This window comes from Nerophis ophidion, linkage group LG23 (assembly GCF_033978795.1).
Source record: "Nerophis ophidion isolate RoL-2023_Sa linkage group LG23, RoL_Noph_v1.0, whole genome shotgun sequence".
Classification (NCBI taxonomy): Eukaryota; Metazoa; Chordata; class Actinopteri; order Syngnathiformes; family Syngnathidae; genus Nerophis; species Nerophis ophidion.
The window spans coordinates 5356668-5372426 of NC_084633.1; the positions used below are offsets into that span (position 1 = coordinate 5356668).

At 42.5% G+C, this 15759-nt stretch overlaps 1 pseudogene; it reads left to right on the forward strand.

The window, feature by feature from the left end:
- Nucleotides 1-15759, forward strand: part of LOC133541786 (uncharacterized) — a 40033-nt pseudogene that overhangs the window by 12045 nt on the left and 12229 nt on the right.

Sequence of the window (15759 nt, forward strand, 5' to 3'; positions counted from 1 at the left end):
GCGCTAGCTCAGCTGAAAGGCACGCTACATCAGTGTTGTTCTCAGTGCTGCCTTCAATACAGTTGATCAGAACATTCTTTTAGATTGCATCAAATCATGTATTGGTATGTCATGTTTATCATGTTTAGCTACTACTTCACTAAAACAATTACAAGGTAAAGAGCAATGGGAAATAATCAATAAAATGGTGCACGTAACACAGTGAATGGTGAAGAGAAAAAAGGCCACCTGAAGAGAGTGCATGGGTCCATCTATCCATCCATCCATCTATTTCCACATATCCGAGGTCGGGTTGCGTTTACAGCAGCTGAAGCAGGGAAGCCCAGACTTTCCTTTACCCAGCCGTTTTGTCCAGCTCCTCCCGGGGGATCCCAAGGTGTTCCCAGACCAGCCGAAACGTTCCCTGGGTTTTCCCTGTGGCCTCCTACTGGTCGGACATGCCCTAATCACCTCCCCAGGGTGTCGTCCGGAGCGCATCCTGACCAGATTCCTGAACCACCTCATCTGGCTTTTCTCGATGTGCAGGAGCAGCGGCTTTACTTTGAGCTCCTCCCGAATTACAGAGCTTCTCACCTTATCTCTTAGAAAGAGCCCCGCCACCCGATGGAAGAAACTCATTTGGGCTGCTTGTACCCAGGATTTTGTCTTTTCGGTAATAACCCAAAGCTCATAACCATAATTGAGGATGGGAACATAGATTGACCTGTAAATTGAAAGTTTCGTCTTCTGGCTCAGCTCTTTCTTGACCACGACGGACCGATGTCCGCATCACTGCAGACGCCACACTGATCCGCCTGTCGATCTCACGATCCACTCTTCCCTCACATGTGAACAAGACTCCCAGGTACTTGAACTCATCCACTTGGGGCAAGATCTCCTCCCCAACCTGGAGTTGACACTCCACTCTTTTCCGCGCGAGAACCATGGACTCGGATTTGGAGGTGTTGATTCTCATCCCAGTCGCTTCACACTTGGCTGCGAACCGATCTAGTGAGAGCTGAAGATCCTGGCCAGATGAAGCCATCAGGACTACATGATCTGAAAAAAGCAGAGACCTAATCCTACAATCACCAAACCGGAATCCCTCAATGCCCTGACTGCGCCTTGAAATTCTATCCATAAAAGTTATTTTGCGGACCAAGCTCTGACACCGAACATACAGGAAGGGGACCATCACAATCAGACAGTCCAATACCCCATACTCTCAGAGCACTCCCCACAGGACTTCCCGAGGGACACAGTCAAATTCCTTCTCAAAGTCCACAAAGCACATGTGGACAGGTTGGACAAACTCCCATTCACCCTCAAGAACCCTACCGAGAGTAAAGAGATGGTCCACAATTCCATAACCAGGACAAAAACCATACTGCTGCTTTTGATCACAGGTTTGACTATCCGGCGTAGCCTCCTCTCCAGTACAACCAGACACAACTTACCGGGAAGGCTGATTTGTGTGACCCCACGATATTTAGAACACACCCTCCGGTTCCCCTTGTTAACGAGAGGAACCACCTTGCAATCCAGAGGCACCGGCCCCGATGTCCACACAATGCTGCAGAGTCTTGTCAGCAAAGACAGCCCCACAGCACCCAGAGCCTTAACAAACTCCGGGCAGATCTCATCCACTCCTGGACCCCTGCCACCGAGGAGTTTATCAACCTCGGCAACCTCAGCCTCAGAAATACGAGAGCCCACCACAGATTCCCAAGGCACTGCTTCTTCATAGGAAGACGTGGAGGTGGGATTGAGGAGGTCTTCAAAGTATTCCCTCCACCGATCCACAGCGTCCTGAGTTCAGGTCAACAGCACACCATTCCCACCATATACGGTGTTGAAATTGCACTGATTCCCTCACCAGAGGCGGCAGATGATGGTTCAGAATCACTTTGAAGCTGTCCAGAAGTCATTTTCCATGGCTTTGCCAAACTCTTCCCATGTTGTACCTGTCCTCTGGGGTTCCATGAGCCATGAGCACTTTCAAGTACTCCGTCGAGGGAATCCAAAAGGAGTGGGTATTCTGAACTGCTATTTGGTGTATCAGCACAAACAACAGTCAGGACCCGTGCCCCAACCTGGGTTAAAATCCAACGTACGGGCTTTGAACCGAGGGACATCAAAAATTGCCACTGCGGCCCGTCTCCGCTCACTGCTCGCAACACCAGAGTGAATGGTTAATCTAGCAAATTTAATTCCAAAGCCTTACACCAGCTCGTTACATTTTAAGGAGGTTTTATGTGAAAGAGGCAACACACCACGAAGAAAAATAGACTGAGTCTGCAGTATCACGTAAAATAGTAACTGGGACTTTTACAATGCTATCAGTCAGTGAGGCAGCACCCTTCATAATAAAAGGGGAATGAACAGCTTGATCCGCACACTCACTTTTAAAAGGAATATGGCACTGAAGGGGCCTTTACCAGAACTACTGGTTTTGATTTGGTTCACTTCAACAAGGGACAGCTGTTTATTAACTGCCTAGGTTTCTTGCAGTATTTTCACATGAGCCTTCAATCAATCAATGTTTATTTATATAGCCCTAATTCACCAGTGTCTCAAAGGGCTGCACAAACCACAACACAAACCACGACGACATCTTCGGTCAAGCCCACATAAGGGCAAGGAAAACTCACCCCAGTGGGACGTCGGTGACAGTGACAATGATAACTATTAGAAACCTTGGAGAGGACCGCATAAGTGGGCAACCCCCCCAGGGGACCGAAAGCAATGGATGTCGAGCGGGTCTAACATGATACTGTAAAAGTTCAATCCATAGTGGATCCAACACAACCGTGAGAGTCCAGTCCAAAGTGGATCCAACACAGTAGCGAGAGTCCCGTCCATAGTGGAGCCAACAGGAAACCATCCCAAGCGGAAGCGGATCAGCAGCGCAGAGATGTCCCCAGCCGATGCACAGGCGAGCAGTCCATCCTGGGTCCCGACTCTGGACGAGCGGTCCATCCTGGGTCCTGACTCTGGACAGCCAGTACTACATCGGACCCCTCCACAAGGGAGAGTGGGACATAGGAGAAAAGGAAAAGAAACGGCAGATCAACTGGTCTAAAAAGGGGGTCTATTTAAAGGCTGGAGTATAAAAATGAGTTTTAAGGTGAGACTTAAATGCTTCTACTGAGGTAGCATCTCAAACTGTTAACGGGAGGGCATTCCAGAGTACTGGAGCTCGAACGGAAAACGCTCTACAGCCCACAGACTTTTTTTGGGCTCTGGGAATCACTAATAAGCCGGAGTCCTTTGAACGCAGATTTCTTGCCGGGACATATGGTACAATACAATCGGCAAGATAGGCTGGAGCCAGACCGTGTAGTTTTTTTATACGTAAGTAGTAAAACCTTGAAGTCTCATCTTAAGTGCACAGAAAGCCAGTGCAGGTGAGCCAGTATAGGCGTAATGTGATCAAACTTTCTTGTTCTGGTCAAAAGTCTAGCAGCCGCATTTTGTACCAACTGTAATCTTTTAATGCTAGACATGGGGAGACCGGAAAATAATACGTTACAGTAATCGAGACGAGACGTAACAAACGCATGGATAATGATCCCGACGTCTTTAGTAGACAAAATGGAGCGAATTTGAGAGATATTACGGAGATGAAAGAAGGCTGTTTTAGTAACACTCTCAATGTGTTACTCAAACGAGAGAGAGTTGGGTCGAAGATAATACCCAGATTCTTTACCGAGTCGCCTTGTTTAATAGTCTGGTTGTCAAATGTTAAAGTTGTATTATTAAAGAGAAGTCGGTGTCTAGCAGGACCGATAATCAGCATTTCCGTTTTTTTGGCGTTGAGTTGCAAAAAGTTAGCAGACATCAATTTTTTTATTTCAATAATACACGCCTCCAGCTGACTACAATTCGGCGTGTTGGTCAGCTTTAGGGGCATGTAGAGTTGGGTGCGTTCAGCATAACAGTGAAAGCTAACACCGTATTTGCGTATGATGTCACCTAGCGGCAGCATGTAGATGCTGAAGAGTGCAGGGCCAAGGACCGAACCCTGGAGAACTCCACACGTTACCCTAACATAGTCCGAGGTCACATTGTTATGGGAGACGCACTGCATCCTGTCAGTAAGATAGGAGTTAAACCAAGACAGGGCTAAGTCTGACATACCAATTCTTGTTTTGATACGCTCTAATAAAATATTATGATCGACGGTATTGAAAGCAGAACTAAGATCGAGGAGCAGCAACATAGATGACGCATCAGAATCTATCGTTAGCAATAGATCATTACTCATTTTTACGAGGGCTGTCTCCGTAGAGTGATTTACCCTGAAACCGGATTGAAAGGTTTCACATAGATTGTTAGACGCTAAGTGTTCATTTAGCTGCTCTGCAAAAATTTTTTCGAGGATTTTGGAAATAAAGGGAAGGTGAGACACCGGTCGGTAGTTTGCTATGAGGTCAGGATTGAGGTTAGGTCTTTTAAGAAGAGGATGAATAACCGCTTTTTTGAATGCTAGGGGAACAGAGCCAGAGGAAAGTGATATGTTTATAATATTTGGCACTGATCAACCTAATAATACAAAGCACTCCTTGATAAGTTTCCCAGGAAGTGGGTCAAGTAAACATGTTTGTTTTATTCCATTTACACGTTGTAACAATTCTTCTGTTATTTCATCAAAACGAGAGAAACTATTTTAGAGGGCAGTATCCGCCGTATACACAGTCGTATCTGTATTAATAGAACCCGGTTGTAGCTGGGACGCATTGTCTTTAATCTCCTTTCTAATGAGTTAAATTTTCTTATTAAAGAATTTCATAAAGTCATCAGCTGAGTGGGTGGAGCTACTGGAAGGAGTCCCTTGTTGGGTTAGCGATGCTACTGTACTAAACAAAAATTTAGGATCGTTTTTATTAAGGTGGATGAGATTTGAGTAATATTTAGCTTTAGCTAAGATAAGCATGCGTTTATCAATCAATGTTTACTTATATAGCCCTAAATCACTAGTGTCTCAAAGGGCTGCACAAACCAATACGACATCCTCGGTAGGCCCACATAAGGGCAAGGAAAACTCACACCCAGTGGGACATCGGTGACAATAATGACCCAGTGGGACGTCGGTGACAATGATGACTATGAGAACCTTGGAGAGGAGGAAAGCAATAGATGTCGAGCGGGTCTAACATGATACTGTGAAAGTTCAATCCATAATGGATCCAACACAGTCACGAGAGTCCAGTCCAAAGCGGATCCAACACAGCAGCGAGAGTCCCGTTCACAGCGGAGCCAGCAGGAAACCATCCCAAGCGGAGGCGGATCAGCAGCGCAGAGATGTCCCCAGCCGATACACAGGCGAGCAGTACATGGCCACCGGATCGGACCGGACTCCCTCCACAAAGGAGAGTGGGACATAGAAGAAAAAGAAAAGAAACGGCAGATTAACTGGTCTAAAAAGGGAGTCTATTTAAAGGCTAGAGTATACAAATGAGTTTTAAGGTGAGACTTAAATGCTTCTACTGAGGTAGCATCTCGAACTGTTACCGGGAGGGCATTCCAGAGTACTGGAGCCCGAAATGAAAAAGCTCTATAGCCCGCAGACTTTTTTTGGGCTTTGGGAATCACTAATAAGCCGGAGTCTTTTGAACGCAGATTTCTTGCTGGGACATATGGTACAATACAATCGGCAAGATAGGATGGAGCTAGACCGTGTAGTATTTTATACGTAAGTAGTAAAACCTTAAAGTCACATCTTAAGTGCACAGGAAGCCAGTGCAGGTGAGCCAGTACAGGCGTAATGTGATCAAACTTTCTTGTTCTTGTCAAAAGTCTAGCAGCCGCATTTTGTACCAACTGTAATCTTTTAATGCTAGACATGGGGAGACCCGAAAATAATACGTTACAGTAATCAAGGCGAGACGTAACAAACGCATGGATAATGATCTCAGCGTCTTTAGTGGACAGAATGGAGCGAATTTTAGCGATATTGCGGAGATGAAAGAAGGCCGTTTTAGTAACGCTTTTAATGTGTGCCTCAAAGGAGAGAGTTGGGTCGAAGATAATACCCAGATTCTTTACCGTGTCGCCTTGTTTAATTGTTTGGTTGTCAAATGTTAGAGTTGTATTATTAAATAGAGTTCGGTGTCTAGCAGGACCGATAATCAGCATTTCCGTTTTTTTGGCGTTGAGTTGCAAAAAGTTAGCGGACATCCATTGTTTAATTTCATTAAGACACGCCTCCAGCTGACTACAATCCGGCGTGTTGGTCAGCTTTAGGGGCATGTAGAGTTGGGTGTCATCAGCATAACAGTGAAAGCTAACACCGTATTTGCGTATGATGTCACCTAGCGGCAGCATGTAGATGCTGAAGAGTGCAGGGCCAAGGACCGAACCCTGGGGAACTCCACACGTTACCTTAACGTAGTCCGAGGTCACATTGTTATGGGAGACACACTGCATCCTATCAGTAAGATAAGAGTTAAACCAAGACAGGGCTAAGTCGGACATACCAATTCGTGTTTTGATACGTTCTAATAAAATATTATGATCGACAGTATCGAAAGCAGCGCTAAGATCGAGGAGCAGCAACATAGATGACGCATCAGAATCCATCGTTAGCAATAGATCATTAGTCATTTTTGCGAGGGCTGTCTCCGTGGAGTGATTTGCCCTGAAACCGGATTGAAAGGTTTCACATAGATTGTTAGACGCTAAGTGTTCATTTAACTGCTCCGCAACAATTTTTTCGAGGATTTTTTAAATAAAGGGAAGGTGAGACACCGGTCGGTAGTTTACCATGAGGTCAGGATCGAGGTTAGGTCTTTTAAGAAGAGGATGAATAACCGCTTTTTTGAATGCTAGGGGAACAGTGCCCGAGGAAAGTGATAAGTTTATAATATTTAGCACTGATGGACCTAATAATACTAAGAGCTCCTTGATCAGTTTCCCAGGAAGAGGGTCAAGTAAACATGTTGTTTGTTTTATTCCATTTACACGTAACAATTCCTCTAATGTTATTTCCTCAAAACGAGAGAAACTATTTTGGAGGGCAGTATCCGCCGTATATACAATCGTGTCAGTGTTAACAGAACCCCGTTGTAGCTGGGACGCATTGTCTTTAATATCCTTTCTAACGACTTCAATTTTCTTACTAAAGAATTGCATAAAGTCATCAGCTGAGTGGGTGGAGCTACTGGAAGGAGTCCCTTGTTGGGTTAGCGATGCTACCGTACTAAACAAAAATTTAGGATCGTTTTTATTACGGTGGATGAGATTTGAGTAATATTTAGCTTTAGCTAAGGTAAGCATGCGTTTATAAGTTATTAAACCATCACTCCATGCTTGATGGTGCACCTCAAGTTTAGTCGTGCGCCATTTGCGTTCCAGCTTTCTGCAGAATAATTTCTGGGCTCTAGTTTCTTCTGTAAACCACGGGGTGCGCTTTTTTGGAGCCTTTTTTAACTTTAGCGGTGCTATGTTATCAATGGTTTTGCGCAGGGCGTCGTTAAAGTTGTTAGTGAGGTTATCAATAGAGCTCACATACTTTGGGAATGGTACCATTACCGAGGGCAGTAGGTCAGCAAGAGTTGTCGTCGTGGCCGTATTAATGTTGCGGCTGCTATAGCAGTTATTATTATTATTAGTTTGACGAACATGCGTCTGAACCTCGAATTTTATAAGGTAATGATCGGACAATACTTTAGTGTACGGGAGTATCGTAACTTTGGAAATTGTGATACCCCTGACAAGCACTAGGTCTATCGTATTACCGTTGCGATGCGTGGGTTCATTTATTATTTGTGTGAGACCACAGCTATCAATTATAGTCTGGAGCGCTACGCACGGTGGGTCCGATGGGGTATTCATATGGATATTAAAGTCCCCCATTATGATTATATTATCGGCGTGTGTCACTAGATCAGCAACGAACTCTGAGAATTCATTGATAAAGTCCGAATAGGGCCCTGGGGGGCGGTAGATAACAGCCAGGTGTAGAGGGAGCGGTGTGACAGACCTCATAGTAAGCACCTCAAACGATTTATATTTATTATTTATGTTAGGACTAAGGTTAAAGTTTTTGTTGTATATTAGTGCGACCCCCCCACCCCTTTTAAGCGGACGGGCAATATGCGCATGTGTAAAGTTAGGAGGACATGCCTCATTTAGCGCAAAAAAGTCGTTTGGTTTAAGCCAGGTTTCGATGAGACCGATGACGTTAAGATTGTTGTCTCTGATAATATCATTTACTAACAACGTTTTGGGAGACAATGATCTTATGTTTAAAAAACCTATATTATAGGTAGTCGGCTGTTTTAGGGAATTTTTGATCAAATTATCCGTAGTAGCAATATTAATAATGTTGTGTTTATTATGCCCAGTGCATTCAGTATAATTACGACCATATCTAGGAATTGATACGACGGGAATTTTCCGATTGTTTGATTGTTGCTTTGATAAACTGCACGCATCATGGTTAGCCACCTCAGTAACGGGAATTTTCCGATTGTTTGTTTGTTGCTTTGATAAACTGCACGCATCATGGTTAGCCACCTCAGTGACGGGGATTTTCCGATTGTTTGTTTGTTGCTTTGATAAACTGCACGCATCATAGTTAGCCACCTCAGTAAAACACACGTCCAACTCTGAAACACTCAAAGCAGAAAAAACTTGTTCTAATTTAACTGACTCCTTACCCAGACCAGTAGTCTCGCATTTTCCATTTAAATCCGGCTGCAGGATGGAGGGAAGTGGTGTTCTGTGGGGATTAGCCTTCTGCTTTGTTTTTAGCCCCGCTCGGCATCCGCGTTTCCGATCACACCGCTGGCGTTTGCTCCGTAGACGGCCCCCGCTGCTACTAGACTACGCTGCTTCACAGGCCGCTGGATGTAGCCGCCGAAGTATTCCCATGCTAGTTAGCACGTCGAACAAGCACGCGTCTATCAGTCCAAAACGGCCCGATATGTCCATATCCAGAAGTGTCTGGCGGTCGTACGTGATCACGGAGTGACCACGATGCGAGCCAGCCATGAAGTCTGCAGAACTGTCCGGCATTTCCGCCAAATGTTCCATCTTTAGCAAGAGCTCCGCAGTGCCGCAGCCCGTCTGGGCGCCGCCATCTTGCTCTTGTTTATAGGTTATTAAACTATCACTTCATGCTTGATGGTGCACCTCAAGTTTAGTCGTGCGCCATTTGCGTTCCAGCTTTCTACATGATAATTTATGAGATCTAGTTTCTTCTGTAAACCATGGGGTACGCCTTGTTGGAGCCTTTTTTAACTTCAGCGGTGCTATACTATCAATGGTTTCGCGCAGGGTGTAGTGAAAGTTGTTAGTGAGGTTATCAATAAAGCCCACATACTTTGGGAATGGTGCCATTACCGAGGGCAGTAGGTCTGCAAGAGTTGTCGTTGTGGCAGCATTAATGTTGCGGCTGCTATAGCAGTTAATATTCTTACAAGCTTGCCGAACATGAGTCCGAACCTCGTATTTTATAAGGTAATGATCTGCCATTACTTTAGTGTACGGGAGTATCATAACTTTGGAAACGGTGATACCCCTGACAAGCACTAGGTCTATCGTATCACCGTTGCGATGCGTGGGTTCATTTATTATTTGTGTAAGACCACAGCTATCAATTATAGTCTGGAGCGCCATGCACGGTGGGTCCGATGGGGTATCCATATGGATATTAAAGTTCCCCATTATTATTATATTATCAGAATGCGTCACTAGATCAGCAACGAATTCTGAGAATTCATTGATAAATTATAGGGCTCTGGGGTGCGGTAGATAACAGCCAGGTATAGAGGCAGCGGTGTGACAGACCTCATAGTAAGCACCTCAAACGATTAATATTTATTATTTAGATTAGGACTAAGGTTAAAGTTTTCGTTGTATATTAGTGCGCCCCCCCCCCCCCCCCCCTTTTAAGGGGACGGGCAATATGCGCTGTCGTATAGTTAGGAGGAGATGTCTCATTTAGTGCAAAAAAGTTGTCTGCTTTAAGCCAGGTTTCGCTGAGACCGATGACGTAAAGATTGTTGTCTCTAATGACCTCATTAACTAATAACGTTTTGGGAGACAATGATCTTATGTTTAAAAAGCCCATATTATAGGTAGTGGGCTTTTTTAAGGAGTTTTTGATCAAATAATATGTAGTAGCAATATTAATAATATTGCGTTTATTATGCGTAGTGCACTTAAAATAATTACGACCATATTTAGGAATTGATATGAGGGGAATTTTCCGATTGTTTGCTTGGTGCTGCGATAAACTGAACGCATCATAATTCGCCACCTCAGTAGAACACATGTCCAACTCTGACACAGTCATAGCAGAAAAAAACTTGTTTCTAACTTAACTGACTTCTCAGCCAGACTAGCAGGCTCGCGTCTTTTATTTAAATCCAGCTTCAGGATGGAAAGAAGCGGTGTTTTGTGGGGATTAGCCTTTTGCTTTGTTGTTAGCCCCGCTTGGCATCCGCGCTTCTGCTTTCGATCACACCGCTTACGTGTCTTCCGTTGACGGTCCCCGCTGGTACTATACACCGCTGCATTATGAGGCCGCTGGATGTAGCCGGCGAAGTATTCCCATGCTAGCGAGGTGGTCCAACGTAGTGAAGTGAAGTATATTTATATAGCGCTTTTCTCTAGTGACTCAAAGCGCTTTATATAGTGAAACCCAATATCTAAGTTACATTTAAACCAGTGTGGGTGGCACTGGGAACAGGTGGGTAAAGTGTCTTGCCCAAGGACACAACGGCAGTGACTAGGATGGCGGAAGCGGGAATCGAACCTGCAACCCTCAAGTTGCTGGCACGGCCACTCTACCAACCGAGCTATACCGCCCCGCGCATCTTTCAGTCCAAAACGGCCTGATCTATCCACATCCAGAATCGTCTGTCGGTCGTAAGTGATCACGGAGCGTCCACGCTGTAAGCCAGCCATGAAATTTGCAGAATTGTCCGGTATTCTTTGCCAAATGTTTTCTTTCTCCCATGAGCGTCTATAGCCGTAGCCCGTCAAGGCGCCGCCATCTTGGCTTACTTTAACTGTGCCATCAGTAGGCTAAATGAACCTCTTCAACATGTGCCATAGTTAGATGGTGCCACATGTTGCCTACTTATGTGATGGTGCGTGATTGGACCATGCTGCAACGGAGAAAAGGCTTTATTGAAAATTCCTTTTTGGGTCAGAACATACTCGTCAGCTAAAATAGCAGCAGACATAGTATTAATTCTTTGTACCAAAATGGTTATTCTTTGTGCATCTTAACTCTAAGAAAACGGAAATGTTGATTATTGTCCTGCTAGAAACAAACACTTGTTTGCGATCACCGTTTTGAATTTCGATAAAACAATTGTTCCAAGAAACTCTGCAAAAAAATCTCGGGATTATTTTTGACCCAACTTTCTCATTTCTGCATCACATTAGGAATGTCACTATAACACCCTTAATATCATTAAAATCAGAGTCAGAATCAGTTTTACTGACCAAGTGTGTTTAACACACAATTAATCTGACTTGAAGACTGTGTACTTTGTTGTAAGAAATGTGTCCCATTATGTCCACTTGTGACTTAGAGATCATTATACATGCATTTGTTACGTCTTGTATTAATCAATGTAACGTATTTTTCTAGGGTCTCCCCGTGTCCAGCTTTAAAATATTGCAGTTGGTACAAAATGTGGCTGTTAAACTTTTGACAAGGACTAGAAGGTTTGATCATATTACGTGGATACTGGCCCACCGGCACCGGCTACCAGTACACTTAAAGCGCGACATTAACGTTTTGTTACTCAGCTACAGAATACCAAACTATTTAGCACCATCACATCTTGCTGATTGTATTGTGCCGTATGTTCCGTCCTGAAATTTGTGTTTCAAGTACGCAGGCTTATTAGAGACCACAGAGCCCTAAAAATGTTTGCAGGCATTATCATCCCCACAGCATGATGCTACCACCACCATGCTTCAGTGTGGGGCAGGTATTGGGCTGGTAATGAGCGGATTCTGGTTTCCTCCGAACATGACACCTGGCATTCATGGTGAAGAATTTAATCTTTGTCTCATCAAACCAGAGAAGTTTGTTTCTCATGGTCAGAATCTTTCAGGTGCGTTTAAGCAAACTATTTACGAATAAATGGCTTCCATCTGACCACTATACCATAAAGGCCTAAATGGTGGATTGCTGCAGAGATGGTTGTCCTTGGAGAAGGTTCCCTTCTCTCCACAGAGGAATGCTGTAGCTCTGACAGAGTGACCATCAGGTTCTTTGTCACCTCCCTCACTAGACCAACATGTAGCGATCAGAATTATTTTTCAGGTAGCGGAGTGGAAGTGGTGTTTCTTTCTTTACAAAAATACTCAAGTAAAAGTAAAAAGAGTATGTTGTGTTAAAACTACTCAGACAAGTACAATTATCCCAAAAGTTATTTGAGTAAATGTATAACAAAATAATGTAGCACATAACTACCTATCTCTGGTTATGCATCCAAACACAATCAAGACATTAGAAAGCAAACCGGAAAAAATATCAAATCTCAAGGGAGTTGCCTGAGAAATAATTTTTGAGGAACAGCTTTTTCCTGTGTTAATTTTTTTTTTTTTTATATATAACAGTATTTTCATTGTAAACACATTATGTTCTATCACTGTGACAGCTATAACTACTGGTACTTGGACTTCTGGGGTAAAGGAACGCAAGTCACAGTTACATCTGGTAAGTAATTCTTACGTCCTTTTGAGAAATTTTTTATTCTATATTTGAAAAGTTTTTGTATTAGAATGCTCTTACTTTATGTCACTTTGGTACTACTTGGACTACTGGGGAAAAGGAACCCAAGTAACAGTTACATCTGGTAAGTCAATATTTGTGGTAATTCTATTCTACTGGAAAGGACAAGTACATTATTTAATATTTCTGATGTAGTGCAATAATTTGTTGATATCAAGTAGTTTCAGTATACTAACAGTTGAATTAGACCTATTTGCCTATCTTAAGTAGCCAAATATATGCTAAAATCTCTGAGATATTACATAATTGAAAAAAAACCCCACCTAAAATGAGTATGGTGGCGCTTTGGCGACTCATATCTTCTTGGTTGTTTGACAGATTATTATAGCATATAGTTGCAAATTGATCTATCATCGACAGCAACAGAGTCTTATGAAATAAGACAATGATTATTTTGCTTGAATTTGAGTTTCTGCACTGTGATATCTTTAATAATCAAATAGGTTTCGTTTTTCTAAGCTTTTGAGTGAGCTAATCTATATCTATCTATCTATATATCTATATATATATATATATATATATATATATATATAATAGATGTTTTCCAATGTTGAGAAAACGTTTACTCAAAATGTCAAATGAGAATCAAATAATTTGTGACATGTAAAATATAATAAGGTCTATTGTGCAATTTGATCTACAATTTAAATATGGTGTGTCATCTTTTCACCATTTTCATGGAATTGTATCATAACCGACTACTTATTTTCTGTTCATACAATTTAAATATGGTTTAATATGTGTCTTCCCTTTACTATTTTCATTTAATTTGATCTCAACTGACAACTTGCTTTTCCTCTCACAGGCACACCAGCCCCACCCACTGTCTTTCCTCTGATGCAATGTGGCTCCGTAGCGGGAGACATGGTCACTCTCGGCTGTCTGGCCACCGGCTTCAAACCCCTTCCACTGACATTTGCGTGGAGCAAAGATGGGGCCGATTTGTCTGACTTCATTCAGTATCCTTCAGTGGAGAAGGACAACCTTTACACGGGAGTCAGTCAGATCCGAGTGAGGCAAGCCGACTGGGACAGCAGGGCCAAATTTCGATGTGTCGCCAAACATTCAACTAAAACTGTTGATGCCGTGATTACAAAAACAGAAGGTAAGAGATTTTTACAGCATATGTACTATGAATAGGTACAATGAATGTGACAGAGCTAAAGGTAATCACAGTAATGTGCTGTCACGTTGGTAGTATATTTGGATTTGGTGTATTTGAAGTTGTTTAAAAAAAATATATTGGTTTTCAGATTCCCCGGTTTTAGTATGATTCAAAGTGGGTTGTTTTGTATTCTACACAAAATAACCCACTATTGAACCAAATTAAGTTTTAGTGTAGAGTAAAAGTCAAACAAGAGCCCTAGAAGACGTATTTCTAGACTGTCACTGAATGCACCACGCTGCTAGTAGCTCATCCTTGTCAGTAGTCCTCCTAAAAAGTAAAAGTGATGTTAAAAACTATACATGTTTTTAAAGATATAATTAAGCTCTGCAAAAACTGTTTTGTGTAAATATCTGGAACGGGGTAATTAGAATTAGATGATTTGTTTATGTAAAACAATGTTTACACACAACACGTTTACCTGAAAATTGCATATTTCATACTGTCCATACAAATGTTATTGTTGGTGCTAAAGCCAACAGTAAGGTGGAAAGAAAGGTCTGACTCTTCCTTGTGCAGCTGCTTACTCTGCCTTGTCAAATAATTGTTGCAGCAGTTTATTGCTTGCTTTTTGTTTAATCTACGCTTGCTTGTCTCACATGCAGGTTGTGTACGATCTAATCTTGCTGTTTTAGTAGTGTCGACCCTGCAGAAGCCATGAGAATTAGCATTCAAATGACGTTTTGTGTTGTGTATATATATGTGTTGTGCAGACATATACTTAATATGTTCGTGTTTCAGAGTCCTTTTACAAGTTGCCAACTCTGAAAGTGTTGGCCTCCTCTCATGGTCAAGATGAGGCTTCAATCGTCTGCTTTGCCAAAGATTTTTCCCCAAATGTTTATGACTTCAAATGGCTGCATAACGAAGAGGACATCTCCCACGAAATAGAGCAGGTCATAACTTTGTCTAAGGCCAGAAAGACTGCAAATGGGACAACGCTTTACAGCGCGGCGAGCCTCATCACGCTCAAGTCCAACGAGTGGTCATTTGGCACCACTGTAAGGTGCAAGTTTACGGGGAGGGACGCACATGGAGATGTGTATATCAACTCATCTGTGAGCAACATGCGCGCCGCAGATTCATCAAGTGAGTACTTTTCCATTTGTTTATTTTAGGCTGTGTTCACACTTTGGTTAAATCAAACTCTGATTGCAAACAAAGCATGCAAAACTTACAAATATGTAAATCTCTGTGTGTGACAACAGGGTCTCTGTAAAATTTAGTGAAGTCAAATGAGTCATTATTCAAATCTAATTAATCCCACTTTTGAATTGGAATGAAATATAATTTTTTAGCTGCTGCATTATTTAAATGACCCTAAAAAGGCCCCCGAAATTGGGCACAAATGTATTTTTTAACATGACAATGACAAACAGCAACATTTTAAAATGTTGCTGTATGTAGGGTGTATTTCTGAAATTAAAAATGCCAGAGAGCACAGCAGTCGGAGTCCTCTCACTCATCTCTCTCTATAAATATACCAACCCACGCATCTTTCAGGTAAAAATTCACGGTAAAGGTAAAGGAGCATGTGCGGTCAAAATAAATTGCGTGATTAATCTGTGTATACGCATGATTAATGCAATTCTTTGGTTGATGATTCACATGAGTTAACTTGTTACATTTAACAGCATTAGTTTAATTATATTTCAACGCCAAAAAATTATTTGCTAAAATTGGTGTGAATCAATCATCAGGAATTGGGTGCAATACGTTTGCGGTACAACAAAAAAAGTATGCCACCTTTCAGGTAACCATCTGCGTTTGAAGTCAAGGAACATGTATGCTCAAAATAAAATGTGTAATTAATATGCATGCACCCATGCTTAATGCACTGTTGTGATTA